The sequence below is a fragment of the Solanum pennellii genome, chromosome 7 (genome assembly GCF_001406875.1).
Source record: "Solanum pennellii chromosome 7, SPENNV200".
Lineage (NCBI taxonomy): Eukaryota > Viridiplantae > Streptophyta > Magnoliopsida > Solanales > Solanaceae > Solanum > Solanum pennellii.
Genome location: NC_028643.1, coordinates 37,231,157 through 37,248,639, shown reverse-complemented (window position 1 = coordinate 37,248,639; position 17,483 = coordinate 37,231,157). Strand labels below are relative to the sequence as shown.

The 17,483-nt window shown below is 36.6% G+C and overlaps 1 long non-coding RNA gene across 1 annotated transcript; it reads right to left on the bottom strand.

Moving 5' to 3' along the window:
- Nucleotides 1-4,905: 4,905 nt before the first annotated feature.
- On the bottom strand, nt 4,906-17,233 carry LOC114077914. The gene is made up of 2 exons (XR_003579289.1): nt 16,304-17,233; nt 4,906-6,295 (listed from the first exon to the last, which is right to left on the bottom strand). It is a non-coding gene; the product is annotated as an uncharacterized LOC114077914 (long non-coding RNA).
- Between the last annotated feature and the right edge of the window lie 250 nt (nt 17,234-17,483).

Below are 17,483 nucleotides of genomic sequence, written 5' to 3'. Positions count from 1 at the left end.
AAAATGCCAGAAATACGATTTTACTGAATCTGGGAAGAGGCTCAACGTCGCAAGGCTAATTACCATTTTTATTTTTTAAAAAGTGATTTGAGGCAGTAAGGTCTGTGTGGGTTGCGAGTCGCGCAGCAGCCCTTTGGATCTTCACTCAAGCAGGCTGCTTTGGCAACCTGCCCACCCATGTTGGGGTCCTTCTAAAGGACCTTTCAGGTGTTTCTTGGGACATCGTTATTGGACGTTTAGACCCTCTATACTAAACCCTACCTATCATAAGTCCTTTTAGAAGTTGTAGATTTCATTTGACCCTCCAAAACCTTCACCGAACTTAGAGACGTAAACTAGTTCAATTGAGACTAGATTCAGAATGTCATGCACGTTTCTTGATGTCTTGGGTCTAAAACTTCTCGGATGACTAACAAAAATAATTTTAGGTATTAGAAAAGCATAACCAACATTAAATCAACTTGTGAGAGTCTATCTTATGCCTTTACTTTTTATAGTTTTACACCCTTACCTCTATATCTAGGCGATCAATATAATCACTATCTGGATGTTTAACCATTGTGTTGATGGTGGGAATAGTATCATCCAACACATTCTGTTCTCTGGGAGTATTCCTGAACTCAATCTTACGAAACCTCTTGCACACTTCCGTATATATTGCATGTGAAAAGTGATCATTGGGTTCTTTGCGGACCATTCTTTTTAAACTTGATAAATCAGCAAGTCTGAATTTCTAATAGCTAGAATCTCATGAACAACCATGTCGATGGACATGTCCAAACAAAGGATACAAGCTTTGTATTCTTCCATATTTTTTGTGCAATCAAATTTGATTTTAGTTGCTATAGGATAGTGTTGACCGAATTTTGATACTAAGACCGCTCCAATACATCTCAATTGTTAATTCGCTGCTCGATCATAGAATACCCTCCAACAGGGGTAGGCTTCAAAAATATCTTCACCCACAAACTATACATCTTAACATCTTCATCACAGAAGTATGTCTTGAGCAATTCAAATTCTTTGTCGACTAGATTTTCTGCAAGATGATCAGCCAAGGCTTGAACTTTTATCGCCTTCTTGGGTCATATACACAACATCAAATTCAGTCAAAAGCATTTACTATTTTTCAAGTTTTCCTATCAGCATTGCCTTTTGAAAAATATACAGCAACTCGTCCATCCTGGAAATGAGGTATGTGGTATAAGAACATAAATATTTTCTCAATTTCTAAGCAATCTAAGTTAAAGAACAACACATTCTCTCCAAAAGAGTATAACGAGCCTCGTACAAAGTGAATTTCTTGATCAAGTAATAACGGACTCGATCTTTCTTCCATGTCTCATTAAGTTGACGAAGTATTCACCTAATTGTGTTATTCAATATAGACAAATATAGCCAAAATGGACTCCCTACTCGCGGAGGAACCAACACTAGTGGATTGGACAAATAATTCTTGATGGAATTAAAAGCATTCTGACATTCTTCGGTCCTTTTCATCAAAGCATCCTTCATCAATTATCTTAAGGTAGGCTGACACACTACAGTTGATTGAGTTATGAGCTTAAAAATGTAGTTCAACCTTCCCAAAAAACTCATTACTTTTTTCTTCGTCTTCGGAGGAGGTAATTCTTGAATAACCTTAATCTTTGAAGAGGCAAGCTCAATGCCCCTTCTGCTAACTATAAATCCCAACAGCTTGCAAGCTGCACACCTAAAACATATTTAGGGATTTAACTTCAAGTTGTATCGATGTTGACCATTGAAAAACATCCTTAAATGAGTCAAGTGGTATGAACTTTCGTGAGATATGATTATCTCATCATCTACATATACCTCAATCACTTTGTAAATCATGTCATGAAAGATGTTGTCATATCCCTCATATAAGTAGAACCAATACTTTTGAGATCAAACAGAATCACCCTATAATGAAGTACACCCCAAGGCATATTAAAGGTTTTCTTCTGTGCATCTTCTACATCCATCAGGATCAGATTATAACCCGCATAAAAATCGATGAACGACTGCATTTCATTGTTAGCATAGTTGTCCATTAGAATAGGAATGTCTGGCAATGGAAAATTATCTTTTGGGCTTGTTTTGTTGAGATCCCTGCAGTCAACACAAATTCTAATTTTTTCTTATTTCGTGGCACTCAGAACAGCATAGGCCAACCAAGTCAGATATTGCATGCTTCCATTATTTACGACTCGATCTGTTTGGTAATCTCTTCGTTGATATTTAAACTTAGCTCGGGCTTGAACTTCAAAGTCCTTTACTAGACTGAAACTTGGATTAATCAGAAATTTGTGGGACACAACATTTTTACTCATCCCTAGCATGTCGTTGTAAACCTAGACAAATACATCAATGTATTCTCTAAACAAAAAAATCAGGTCTTTCTTTGAGCTTCTATAAGATGGACACTGATTTTGACTTCTTATATGTACTCCTCGTCTCCAAGATTCACAAATCTCAGTTTCTTCCAGATTCGTCTTATGATGATCCTCAAACTACTGAAACACTTCAGCTACATGTTCCGGTACCTCATTTTATTGTTCATATTCTTTTCCTTTGTCATCACCTGCCTCTTTTTGTTTTTTCGGCTCGTGACATGACATGACATTTGCAGGTTTAAAGTTAATATTACTAAAATCATAAACAAACAAAGTTAGGAAAGTACATATAACAAATAAATAAATGAACAAGTCTTCGACAAAAGAGGCTTTCATTCAATTTAGAAAACAAGTGCAAACTTTGGCAATGGCAAAGGGACAGTTTGCCTTTTTAAACATCACAGGGAATTTGAAAACTCAAACAATTAAAAAATGCAAAAGGGTGGGTCTCGGGGCTCTTCTGCATTACCACCAATTTTTAAAACAAGCATAAACATATGACCTTTCTACCTAGATGTTCGTGGAATCAAAAGTGGTGTGGAGGTCTAGTTTTGTTATCTGTCCGCTAGATCAACATTGTGAATATCGGATCTCTTAACCTCATATTCCATAAAAACGTTAATATCTTCAAAAATTCCCTAGACTCCTTCCCCAAGGTCATCATCATCGGCATACTCTCAAACTGGAAATGATTAATATACATGAGGAATTGTCCAAGCCAATGTTTGATCGACATTTTTTCTCTTCATCTCTATTTCATCATCAACTGGACGTACCCCAAACAAAACTTTACTCCTTATATGGGAATTTTGATAGGATCGACAATTCCCTGGAAATTCTTTCCTAATCCAAAACGTGGCTTGAATCCAATCTCAGGCATCACAATAGCAATCATTTTGTATACACAAGGTATAAGGGAATGTGGAGATAAATTATCACCTTTGGCATTTACCAGCTCCACCGTGTAGAAATCACATCCTCGAGAAACTTCTTTAGCGATCGTTGCATACCCATTGGAATGGCATCCCTTACAATAAATACACAATTCCTGCTCCTTCCAGACAAATTTCATTAGTTGGTGAAGGGTAGAAGGCACAACCCCACCCATGTGGATGAAGGACCTTCCCTAAAGCAAGTTATAACTAGTATTGATGTCCAACACCTAGGAGTCCATGCTGAACTCTGTGGGACCCATATGAATGCGTAAGTTTACTACCCCTAATGTGTCTGTTTGCACTCCATCAAAAGACCTAACATTTACTTAGTTGTGCATCCACCCTTCAAAGAAAAGTTTTTTGTCACAGAAACTTATTTGGTGTCCCAAATAACCTGGTTTATTATAAGTGATAAATTGTCACTGTTGTACCCACGGGCACGTACGTGTCAAACAAAGCCTTCATTAAGTCTTGGCTATGTAGCTGGAAACTCATCAACAGGGCTACACAGAAATCTTAGCCTGAGTCATTTCCAGATGCTTCACATTCAAATAAAATTTTGGCTGCAATTTCCTCCAAAATTCTTCAGACTTGGCCTCACTTATCACTCTTTTATTTTGTCCCCATTGAGACAACTCTTCTAGTGTGTAACATCTACTGTACCTGGTAATATGTTCAGCAGAAACAGTTTCAAACACAAACTTTGTTCGGGCAAGAGTAAGGTAACAACCTTCTCGAGTGTCAGAATCACAAACTCTTTCTTCTCTCTCATGCTCAATGAAGCTACAACCTTTTTGAGTTCTTCATGAATGAACGGAACTATTGCATTAGTTATGCACCAATCATAATATATCTTTATCATATTGATATTGACACCCCCATAATTTGGCAAAGGAATACTATTGACATTGGGAGCAATTATTTGTATCATGTCCAACAATATTTGAGTGATACGCGAACTTCTGATCAAGTTTGTAATACTTTGAACTAGTGTCAACCAGCTTGGGCCCCACTAGATGTATATATGTTCTGTAGTTAGTCACTCGAACAATCTTATTCGTCTTAGATGAGCAGAGTGAAAATAATGGCGAGTTTCTTCTCAAATCGGGGATGTTAGGGAACATAGTTTCCTTTTAAAGGAGGAGGCATCTGACAATAGTTTGGAGCATTAGGACGAGGGGTACTGATATATTTTATATGGGTTAGTTTAGTAATTTGGTGCTTGAGCTTGGTAATTGGGGGGGGGTTATTTTCTTGAACTGGAGTTGGGGCTCGATACATTAGGGGAAGCATTTGGTTATTCATCTGAACAATGGCATAGTTGGGAGCAACGTTTATGTAGTGATGAAATGGAGTATGGTAAGGTGGAGAGGAATTTTGGTTTATGGGAGATGGAGTTTGATAACTAGGATTATTTTGGTAAGTGGGAGGAGGGGCATTTTGATAACTTGGGAGAGGGGTGTTTTGATAATCAACTTGTGCATAACAAGGTATGTATGAGCTATGTGAAGGTCGAGAACGACCTTGGTATGATGAGGATCTCCTCTAGGTATTCATTCCCTTATAGGACATAAAGAACACCTATTCTCTTTTCTTTTTCAACAAACTCGAGGTTCAAGGCAAGGGAACAACCCGAGCAATCTTCCCGGTTTTCAATCCTTCATCGATAGTCTCACCTACTTTTACTATTTCAACAAACTTTTCTCCAACAAGAAACATGATTCTATCATATTACTGAACCCACACAAATACTTCAACGATTTCCTTCTCAGGCAAGGGAGGTTGAACTCTGGTTGCCTCCTTTTGCCATATATATGCAAACTCTCTATAGCTTTCATTGGATTTATATTTCATATCTTCCAAGGAATAACGATCGGGAACAATCACCATGTAATAAGAGAATTGTTCGATAAAATTCTTAGTCAGGGCATTCCAGTTAGGCACTGTCTTGTTTCATGAGATGTAAACCACTCTAGATCCTCTCTGCAAAGACTTCATCCAAAGAGTCCCATCAATACATCTTCGTATATCCCAACTCCCACGAGCTAGTCACAGTAGGCCCTAAGGTGCGCTAAGGGGTTCCCTGTTCGTCCAAAAACATCAAACTTTTGGACCTTGAATCCCTCTTGGCGGGGTCGAATTTGGGTGAACGTAGAAATTCTCTTAACTTAAGTCGGTGACCTCAGAAATACACTGTATCTCTTTCATTGCCTTCCAAATCTCTTCCTTTATATCAAACTTTGTTTCCTCTTTCTTCAACCTCCACTATATTTTCTACTGTTCATAGTTATCGAGCTCAGTACCATTAGTGTCATGCTCATTGATGATGAGAATTCAGAAGGTTGTTTTTTGATGTAGAGGTAGAGCGAAGGAAGGACTTGGAGATTTTTGTGTGGTTTGGTGGTTTTGTGGGATTATTTGGGGCTTAGTGTGTTGAATTTTCTTGATGGATGGACATTTGGGGGTTGTATGTGTTTTTGTTTTGTTGGGGTGGATCGGTTTGGTGGGTTCACATTTTTAGGGGGAGGTGGCATTTGAGGGTTGGTATTTTTAGGAGGTTGTTCAGTTAGATAGGAGACGGAGGCATATTGAGGATTCTGGGTGATTAGATAGGAAGGTGGGTATTAAGTCTGTTCCATGTTTCAAGAAGGAAAGTAAAGAGGAGCCCTTCCATATGCCGCAACATTGGCAATACAAATTGGTTGAGGCAGATATTGCCTCCTCTGCATCTCAACCCTCATATCGGCATTCTGTTGCATCATCTGCATGATCAGTTCATTTTGATAGGCGATGGCAGATCGAGTCACCACATCATCACTAAGTTTGATTTCTTCATTGTTATTACCTATTGTTGTTTTTCCATTACGTGAACTTTTGCTAGAAAAGGAATCTGTAGGGCCTTTAGATCTTGTGAAATAGGGATGATCACAAAGTTTATCGACACAGACAAGTTTTGAGTACCTGTAGGGGAAAAACAACACAAAGTTAAATTGGTTAGCTTAAGTTTAGAATACATAATGCAAAATATCAAATAGAGAGCATGTAAACACACAAAATATTCTTTGTTTGAGGACATGCTAATCAACCAGTAAGGGGAAACTATTTTGAACAAGTACGAATTTACTTGTTTTAATTTGAGATAATCTCATGGACGTCGAGTTATGGTCTTCCTATTGCATCTTTCCACATTTGTTGATCTGGACTTCATATTTTCATGTAGAATGAAGGGGAGAATAAAAATTTGAAAGATTGGGGTCGGGCTTTGAAAGGCTGCCTTTGTATCTCGCAAGGAGAATTCAGTGCCTACGTAGTTTGAGTACAAAAGAAAAGACTTATTTTCATTCATTGAATTCTGACAGTTACAAGGAAAGTGAAAGAAAGACATTCAAGCTTCTAAGAGACAAAGGTGGTTCCCTTCAAGACAATCTTCTTTTCACTGCCACATTAGCCAGGAGGAAGAAATTCGACTTGAATTTTTCCTATGTTGACAAGGGATTCCACATCGTAGCGAGAACAGAGGCACCTCCTGATGCTATGATCTGTAGCATCATGATAATGATAGGCAATCTAGATCTCCATCCCAACGGGATCGGACGCTCCGTTATCCTTTCAAATAGAGGCCAAGACCCCATTTTAAACCAAATCACTATAGATGTGCAGTAATGTCTTCTTGAACGGTTAGAAATAGTGACAATGAAACTGGGTGTGCTTAGTGACTAGCACATTGGGCTCTGACTAGTCATAGGTAAGGACGGTGTTCTCACCCAACATATGCGGGATCTTTCCAGTGTCGATCAGATTGTAGATTTTTTGCTTAAGCTACAACAATCTTTGGTTTAGGTGGAAGGCGCACACCTTCTGAGAGTTTTCATGCCCAAACCCCAAAGTTATTCCCTCATGATGTTTCAACATGTGTGAAGCCCTAAGATGCTCGTACAAGAGAGACAAGGACATGACTCTTGCTCCCACGCTATATGTAAACTCATAAGACAGGAGAGTGATCCATTTGCCTCCTCCTTTCAGACGTCCCAGGAAGAGAGGAATGTAGATGATTTCCTCATCGATATCTTCCCCGATTTCTTTAGGGTGAGTGTCTTTGGGACAACTATTAGCTTTTTGATTGAAGATAGAGCATTTCCCGCGTATCTTCTGAAGTTTTGCGATTATGTACTTGTTGAAATGTTTTTTTTCTTCCGCATAGACGGTGTTTTTACCTCATGGATGAGAATTCCGCCATCTCCGTCCCCAATTTCTCATCTAGTGATCCTTTGTTGGCTAGCTCATTTGCGGTGGCTAGATCTATTTATGTTTCTCATCTTCCGAACTCTTAAATATTTTGTCTGAGCATCTCCAATTTCGCTCTCAATCCTCCCCACTTAGCTCTGTCTCGATGTTCTTCCCTTTCATTATATTAACTGCTAAATTCTTGTTTAGCATTGCAGTTGTGGCTTTGAAGATAGTTGTGGCTAAATCCCTTTCTCTCCTACGTAATCCGTTGCATTGTCCTCTGCAGCTCTTCTCTAGTAGGTTCCACCTAGGCATTCTTACCTTTTTCTATTGATGCAATTTTACCTTTCCTGAGATGATATAGTAATGTTTTACGATTTGATGGTAGAATTTTATTTTTGGCTGAGAAACTCAAGACTCGTGGACTTTTGTTCAGACAATTTTGGAGGTAGCCAGTTTTATTTGATATTGTAGAGATTTTCTTGAAATTTTGAAAGGGAGTGGCCCAAAATATCATCATTAAGATAAACAATATCACATAAGCAATTAAAGATGTACTTGTTGAATTGAACAAGAGGAAAGGCCCATGAAGGGGTCATTTGAAAGTGTACCGAAATGACAGAAATACATATGGAAAACCCGCGCAGGGGCGACATACACTATGTCTTCCCTAATGACCCTGCTTATACGTTGTTTCTTTGTGTCTTGTTATAAGACCTTGAAAATGACTTAGGAGAACTAGAGCATAGCATGTTGGTCTTTATGGTATAAGGTCATAAACAGGTCTAAAGTGTGATATTGAGGTAGTGTCTAAGAGATTAGGTGCATTGGAAGTCAAACGTTATGGGACGATTAAGACGTTCTATGACTAAGTCACTTATGTGCCTCATATGTTGTTCTATGTGTTTATATGTGATTCATGAGGTATTAAGTTATTTAAATGATTTATTATAGCTTATATAGGAAGTGTGGATAGTTTCGTAGAGTTTGGAGGTCAACCATCCAAGAACGTCCATGATGTTCAAAGGTTTGGCTTGAAATGACCTTGTGTGTCTAAGCATGTTTTGTCGCATTTTACGTGTTCCTTTTGGATTAAATTCATGTGAGAGGTGATAAACTCCTACAAATTCATGTTTGAGTTTGAAACTTCAGGGAAAACATCCTCAAAGACCAACCAAGGGTCCTTGAGGAAGGACCCGAAATAGGTGCCAAGGCTGCCCAAGACAGCCCAAACCACTGAGGCAGTCGATGCCCAGTGGGTCGATCGACACCCCTTTGGTAGGGTCTCTTCGATTGGGACTTGTTCTTGGGAGAGAGGAGACCATTGTTGAATCTTTGAACCAACAAACGGAAGGACATGACGGTCCGTTTGTGGACAAACGGTCCGCCGACTGCCAATCGTTAGTTAGTATGTCCCTGCGTGCAGTTCACTACCAAGTGAGGGGTGAACTTGTAAATTCACCCCACTTTCAAATAATAGGTTTGGAGGTTACTAAAGGGTTTTTTTTTTGGTAATTTTAAATGTGTATATAAATGTTTAACACTTAGAAGATTTCATTCTTCCAAATCAAAAACCCAAAATCCCTTAGAAATTCCTTAAAACTCCATTAAGGTCCAAAGTCAAGGAAGAGATTGGATTGTTGAATTTTGTTGATATTCTTCATCAAAGTGAACAATTATCATCATTTAGGTATGTAATTTTATCCTTGAAACACTTTTCATCAAGGATCCGAACTCTCAAGAAGTTTTCTAAAGTTTTCAAGTTGAAATGTCCGAATTTCATGATTCTACCATGGGTTCTTGCACTAATGATTAATAAACATTGAATAATGATATAATTGTTATTTAATTGATGAATATAACCTAACTTACCTATTAACCCATGAATTGGATGAACCCTAGATTTGGACTAAGTTATAGGTTACTTGATATTGACTTAATATTTATGAATTCTAGTGTAGATTCCTATATGTTATATAATGATGTAAGAATTGTGTTAAATTGATATCTAGGTTGTATTATATTGATTAATTTTTATTGAATTTACCTAGTTTGATTGATTATCATAGTTTCTACGTTGAATGATTGTTCATGGTCATTTGTAAGGGCCTTATGGTATTGAATTGGATGATTTAGCGTCGCATTGAGGTGTTGAGAATAATGTGGTTGTAAGCTTCCTTATTTTCCTTTATTTTGATGTTAATTATACTTCAATTATGTTGTTATTGGTATTGCCCACTTATTATGGTGGTGTTATGTGCATTTTTTGCAATTGATGCGGCCTTGTCGACATTATTTTAATAATGTAATGATCATGGCCTTGTCGGAAATCTAGTTGAAGTAATGTGACTATTTGTATAGTTGATTATGTGAAGTATGATGATATATATCTACATGTTACACAATGTGAAAGTATATGTATTCTATTGATGTTATGTAGGTAATCATGTTAGACTTTATATGTGGCTTTGTGTGCATAGTCTTAGGGATTGTGTATGTTATTCCTACTTGACTATATTAGTCTACGTTAGTCACATTGATGATGATATGATAGCATATAGGATTATTGAAGAGGATATGGTTATTGTGTTTATAGTCTTAGGGTTGTTGTATGTTATTCCTACTTGACTATATGAGTCTACGTTGGTCACATTGATGATGATATGATAGCATATAGGATTATTGAAGAAGATATGGTTATGCCTATGTATTTCTAGAATGACATGTAATATGTGTTAAAGTGGAGTATAAGGTGTCTTGTCTTGGTTGACTTGTGTCCCTTGCTTGAAGTATGTATGAATGTGAATATGTGATGTATTGACTTAGGATGATAAAGTCTCTTAGTCTTGAATGTATGAATAGCATATGACCTTAAATGAAGTTAAGAGGGACTTTTATACGAAGCCTTTAACTAGTTGTAAGGCTATGAATGTTGAAGTCGTAAGCCGTAATGGTATCCTTCAAAGTAAAGAAATGAATGATGTACTTAAGGTTAATTGTCTGGAACGGCATCATATTAATCCATAGGAAAGTCATAATAAGTTTCTTGTCGACATTAAGAGGTAGCCCTAGTGGACCTTTCTTTGGTAGGGTAAATGTGATTGGGTTATGAACTAGACATGGAACCCTTTTATGTTAACCTTATGTGAGAATTACTCTATAAGAAAGAAGGCTAGCACTGAGTGAGCATGCTAAGGGAATTAGTTATTGTTAAAGAGTGAGACTAGATTACAAAGCATTCCCTTCATATTCCTTAACCATATGCCTACATGGGATGTGTCAAAGTTCTACCATTGGCAAGTAGAACAACCTCATAGGAGTAGGATCGAACTTTGGATTCCATGTCTTGCTATGATGGTCTATGTCGGTTATTGCCTATTCTAATCACGTGGAATACCTACTAGCACTGAAGAAGTTCTATGAAGTTTAGGTGGTGGTATAGGACGCTATCTAAGCATTTCACAATAGGTTTTGAAAGTGTTAGTTAGAATCCCTAGGTCTTGTCCAAGACCACTACTTGAATGTCTTTTATGTGATGTATGAATCTCAATGAACTAATGAGCTAATGACTTATGTTATTAAGTATGTTAATTGAATAAGTACATATCTAGAGTAGTTAAGGGTTGTCTAGTTAAGGTGTGAAGGGGGTATAGGAATGGTCACTTCGTATCTTACCTAGATGAGTCTTAAGAATGACTCTTATAAGGGAAAATGTTGATTATGTGGATATAATCTAACCCTTAGGTAGTCTTAAGGATTATTTAGGTAGTCTTGAAGAGGTCAATCATGGACGTTATCTTCTTGATTTATTTAAGTAAGTCTTTTGATAGCCTTTGGAAGGAGAATGTCATATTATTTATGTGTTTATGCTTTGGTGTCTTGTAATTGTGTATATGACTTATTTTAAGTGTTCTTGAGGGTAATTTAGGTATGCTTAGGGAGGTTGTATGGGCGGTGTCTGTTTGTGTTGCTTAATTGAGTCTTAGGATAGCTTTTAGTGAGGATACTACATACTAGGAACTGTTAAATGGAAAATAAAGCACTTCACAATAACAGTGAAGAACTTCACTGTACAATGAAATGGGTTCACTATAAGTTACATTAAAATTTTGATATTTGGTTTAAATGTTATCTAATGTGTTTCTAAGTTGTTAAATGTTGTTCTTATCTTTATAATATGATTTTTAAATGAAAAGATGCATATATCTAATAAATGTTTGTTTTCATGATTTTTATGCATTATGTCATACTTAGTACATGTGGTTGTACTAATCCATGCATTTATCTATCGATATAGTTGTTGGTAGGTGATGAGCACTTCGAAAGTCAAGACTTGGACCGTAGTAACGTTCAAGAGAAGTCGAAGTATGTTCTCGTTTGATTCGAGGGCATAGATGTCTTTTATGTTTCCATTTGAGGTATTGTAATAGACTAAGTATTTTTATATTTTGAAGTAAGGGCCATGTCCCAAGTATTCTCGTGTCTTAAGTTTGATGATATTGAGACTTACTATTTCCTATGACTTTATATGAAAGGGTTTTTGAAGACTATGAATTTTTTTTTAAAAATTTTAATTCCGCACTACTTTTCATTATGTTTATGCGATGAATGATATGTAAGGGCTTGTACAAGACCTCCGAGAGATCAAGTACGCCGGTTGCAATCCGAGATTGCCCCTATTTTCTAGGGCGTGGTTTTCGGGATGTGACACTTGTACTGCTTAAATGTGTACCGTAGCATTAGTAGATAACACTCGCTCTGGCGTCTTTTTTCTTCCCAGTCCTCGAATGGCATCCCAACTAACTTATCATTGACCCATTAATCAAGCTCCTCAAAATTGTGCATTAATTATTCCACTACTTGAGTTGTATTCTAGATGACGCATCGATTTTGGAGAAATTTGTCTTGCATTTCTTGATCTTCCCGTTTTACCTCTATTATATCGATCAAAACTTTGGCCTATTTATCTTCCACACAGCGATAATTGTTTGATACCGAAAAGGAGATACCTCGTCTATTATTTTTTAACCAATCTTGATATGTTTCATCATACACCGCATTAACCCTATCTGGAGCAATGGTGTCTTTTTTCATTCATAGGGCCCCTCTCCACTCTCTTAGCATCCATCAAGTGTCATCTACTATATCATCCCCAATGTCATACATGTAGACACGATAGTATCCTTCTAGAGGTGTGAATTGATTTCTCCAAAATTGTATTACGACTCTAAAGGGTGCATATAATGACAAATTCTCCGAATACCTGGTAATGGATTCACGAGTTTTCTGCAACCCCTCACAATGACGTCCTTCGAGATGAAGCAATCGAACATCCATTCGATATCTTCTTCTCTTAAATTAGAAAAATTTAAGGTCATCTTCCTCTAGTCCTTCTGTTCCCTAAATTTGCCCAAAACAGCCAATCATTCAAATCCTTGAGAGTATTTTCATCAAGAGTATACAGTTTCTGAGTCGCATGTCCTTTCTCCAAATGGATCAGTATCCACCAATGGAGGAGCAACATACAACCTTGAAAGTAAGGATGCCCCTTTTTGCATTTACCCAAAGCTCAATACATGTCTGACAGAATGACGGGAGCAATGGAATAATACTTCACTTTTCCTTTATTCAGGTGTTCATGGAAAAGTGTGTGTGCAAGCATTATCACTCGAGTGTTGATACTGAGGCTTGGGCCATTTGTAAAAGCCATAGTACCCAATAGCGCGATGATGAACACTAAAGGTCTAATTTTGGCCCATTTTCTATAAGTAACTCAGAACTCTTGATTATAGTTTGCATAAAAGAATGCTTTCCTGAATAAAAATTAGAGGTCCATAAATGAGATACTAAAATCTTTGGCCGACTAACCGTAATCCTTTCCTAATCCAAGACAATTTGTAATATCTTCGACAGAAGGCTTGTCCTGGAATAAGATGTTAAGTTGTTTCATCACTCTCCTTTCCATCCCTGTACGAACTGTGTCAATGTTGTCCAGAATTTCATAAACTTTCGGGGTAATTTCCATGGTTCCAAATTCGAGTATCATTTTTTCGTTATCTCAATAGACTGTGAGGACATCAATCAGCTCAGGCCAACCAACCATGTTGAGTAGTTAAGTTAGGCACCCACATATTTGTTGAGGGACCAACCATGTTGAGTAGTTAAGTTAGAGCACCCACATATTTGTTAAGGGTTCTTTTTGATCCCTGTCAAGGTCGTTATACCAAATCTTGAACAAAACAGGGGCTTGCACAACCATGTCAAATTTAGGAAAAAGATCCATACCGACAAAAATAGAACCCGGTTAAGCTTTCCCATCTCAGATCAGGTTCCCACACATCCGTCTTTCAAATGTCATATAAAATGATATGTCATTAGGTCAAGGACCTTAGACATGATTTTGGTTGTTTCACTAATGGACTTAATATTCCTTGGGCATTAATTTGTCTTAGGCTAATACTTAGATTTGGATATGGTTTCATCTTCTCTACTATAGGTTTTTTAGAATTGGTTTGGGAAATGACGGTTACCCGAGTCGGACAAACAACAAGGTAAACATTAACAAACGACTTTCGATGACCGCAAGCCAACTTTTCGTTTATCACTTCAAAAAATTAGACTTATATGTTTCTAATGGACAGCCATGGTATGCTACGTAACTGCCTTTGTCGTAATGCATTCTATTTATCGTTTGACAAAATTGATGCCATGAGATGCGGCAATTTAATAATTTAACAAATAAAACAAAATAAATAATTAAACACATATAGACAAAAAAAGTTTATTTTAAGGTTAGAACCATTCAATTCCCGGAAGAGTCGTCATTCTGTTTTATTTTGAAAAATATTTTTGTTACGGATCCGCCACTTAATTTGTGAAGAAAAATTAAGAAAATAGATTTTCAATAGATCAAAACGGGAATGAATTGAAAACATTTTAAAGGGGTTTGGGGGCTATCATTAATATTTTAGGAAGGGTTTAACGACACCGAAAATATCCAGTCATGTGGTGACACGACAAATAATTTGTTTGGCTAAAATAACATTAACTTAATCTTGATTTACAAATTCATTTGGAAACCTTTGAATGTGACATGTTGCATTAGTATCTAAGCAAGGTTTTTTACTTGCCAAATTTGTTACTTTTAAGTACGTTTAGAGACTATCAATTTAGTTAATTTGTTAAAAAATGAAATGAGCGTCCTCATGGATATAAACTTTTAAACATCAAAATTAACGATACATACTACGAAGTGAAATAAGCATAGTAAAGTAACGAGGAAAAGAGGGAGTTGGGCCAAAATATTTATTTGTCCTCCTGGAACGACATTTAGACCATTTTCATTTTGGCCCTTCGGACCATTTTAATTGTACCTGTCCTAAGCTAACAAGATATTAGTTTTTCTTTTGACCCAATCCTTCCACCTATCCTAAAAACTAACATAATAATAATAGTAACGAAAAATAAACTGAGTTCTAGCCCTATTACAACATAAGCATAACTGGAAATATAGATGGCCTTTTGGCCCATTTTCACTACTTTTACACTGTGTATACAACTAATGTATACACAGTATATTCATGTAGTCTGTGGACTTGAATTGACATCACGTGTATCAAAATAAAAGAGATAGAATTAATATTTAATGGGAAGTAACAATTAGAAACCACGAAACTTCAATTACTATCATTATGTTTTACAAGAAAAACTTTAATGGAGACGAGGATATGAAAAAGAAATCATCAGTTGTGACCTTAATACAAGTCAAGAAATATAGAGGTTTTAATAACTAAATTAATCAAGCACAAGACATAAATATAAATCAATAGGGGAAATAATTTACACAATAACAGCGAATTAGAAAACTTACCTGTTTAATAATGAAAGAGACATAACCACATATTCAGTAAACTCGAGCTAAAAAAAGGTCTAATAGGTAACAAAGTAAATAACAATGTGGCTTAACACATTATCCGTTAGATCTCACTTGCACGCTGATAGAGATCAACTAAGCATAATATCATTCTTTTACCATAGTAGCCAGTACAAAGACTACATAACATATAACCCAAACACCAGCAGTTGAAATTATACAAAAGAAAAATCAGCATGCTATGCACTTGAAATATCACTACTAATAAATTCATGCTCAAAGTAATCTTGAAGACAAAACATAAACATTAACAAAAAAACTAAGATGTTAGGCAGAAAAGATGGGCTTAAAAAAATCACGATAGGCGGTAGGAGGCTAGTCGAGGTTCTACCTTTACATAGACAAACACATTACCAGCAACAAACCAGCAGAGGTCGATACTTAAAGACAAAGAAAAATGAAAATACATGCAAACTTATTCAGCAACAAGCATGTGAACTAATGCAGAATGAGGTGATAAGGACAAAGAAATACTCTAAAATAACTTAAAGATAAACAACCATGCTTGGGTCTGTCGATTTATTAACATATTTCAAATCCGATTTAGATGAACGAATTCATGATCTAAGCAAATGTAAGCAACCGAAACAGCACACGAAGTTAAATTATTGGAGCGAACAAGGAAATGAAACGGAGAGCTTTGTTGCATTTCAATAACAATAGTAGCAAAACTTCAAGGAAGAACAAAGAAAATATTTATCATTAATATAAATAATGCTAACATGTAATGACTAAACAGATTAAGAATATCTAAACGGAACACATAAAGCTACTAGGAATTGAACAACAAAGGTTAGAAAATATTTTACCTTCTTTGGAGCAGCGACGAAGACAAGAACGAGCAGGGGAATGACGGCGAGTTCCACCACAAAATCACGAATAGGACAGCCAAACGAAAAGCCCTAGTTTACCCTTTCTCGTAAGTATTTTTATACATATTTTATTACTAACTGCTTGAACTATCCCCTCTGCCTTAGTTAAAAATCTCTCACTTTTCTTCTAACTTTTAACAACTAAAAAAATCTCTCCCTTAATGAAGAACGATCAATTCTTTTTTTTAACAATAGGGAAGAGAAAGTTTACATAGAATAAAATTAGGGCATAAAAGAGGGAAAAAAGATTAAAATTGAATTCTAGGCCCACAAAATTTGGTGTTCTATCAAAAACTAAGGAATATTCCAAGGGATTCCCTCAAATTTTGAACGGATAGAATTGAGACTGATGCTCCGGATTGATCGAACGTACTCGCTGCTTGACGTGTCTTGATCTTGTTGCTACAAGGGCTGAAACGCAGCTAAAGCGAGACAAATTGCAACTGGTACAGCACTAGACGTACTGGATGTCCATGAAAGGGAAGAAGACGACAACACAAAGAAGTGTACTTCCTGTGTCGCTGCCCCTTTCCGTCTATTTTGACGCCACGTGACTTGTCGTTTATGGCGTGAGAAGTGGTGAGGCACGTTTAGGACTTTTTTTGCTATTCACGCGCACTATTGTTGTTGTGTTTTGATGCTGTTAAGACGTGTACCGTTGTTGTACGCTTCACGGTTTCTTCTTGTGAAGAAGAGGAGGGATGAGTCGGGTCAGGTCGACTTCTTCGTGGGCTATTTTGGAACTGTTATACGTTGTATGGGTATCTTTTTGCGGGCTGCTGAAGCTTTTGTAATTGGCCGTGATAATTTGGAATTGATGGGTTTTGCTGTTGGGTCTCTTAAAAAATTGGAGTTTGGGGAGTTGTATTAAAAGGGGTTTAGAAAGGAAAGCCATGAATGTGGTCAATTGACATGAGAAAAGTGATCATACAAATTGTAATTTCTATCAAATTGAGGCAATTGGTTGGAAACTTAAGAATCTTAAAATGACTTGGAAAATATCTTGAATTTTATAAAGTAAATTATTTTAAATTGTCGAAAACTTAAGGAGCTCGATAATTAATTATATCGGGGAGGGTCAAAAATGTGTGTCAACAAAGATATTTGAATAAATATT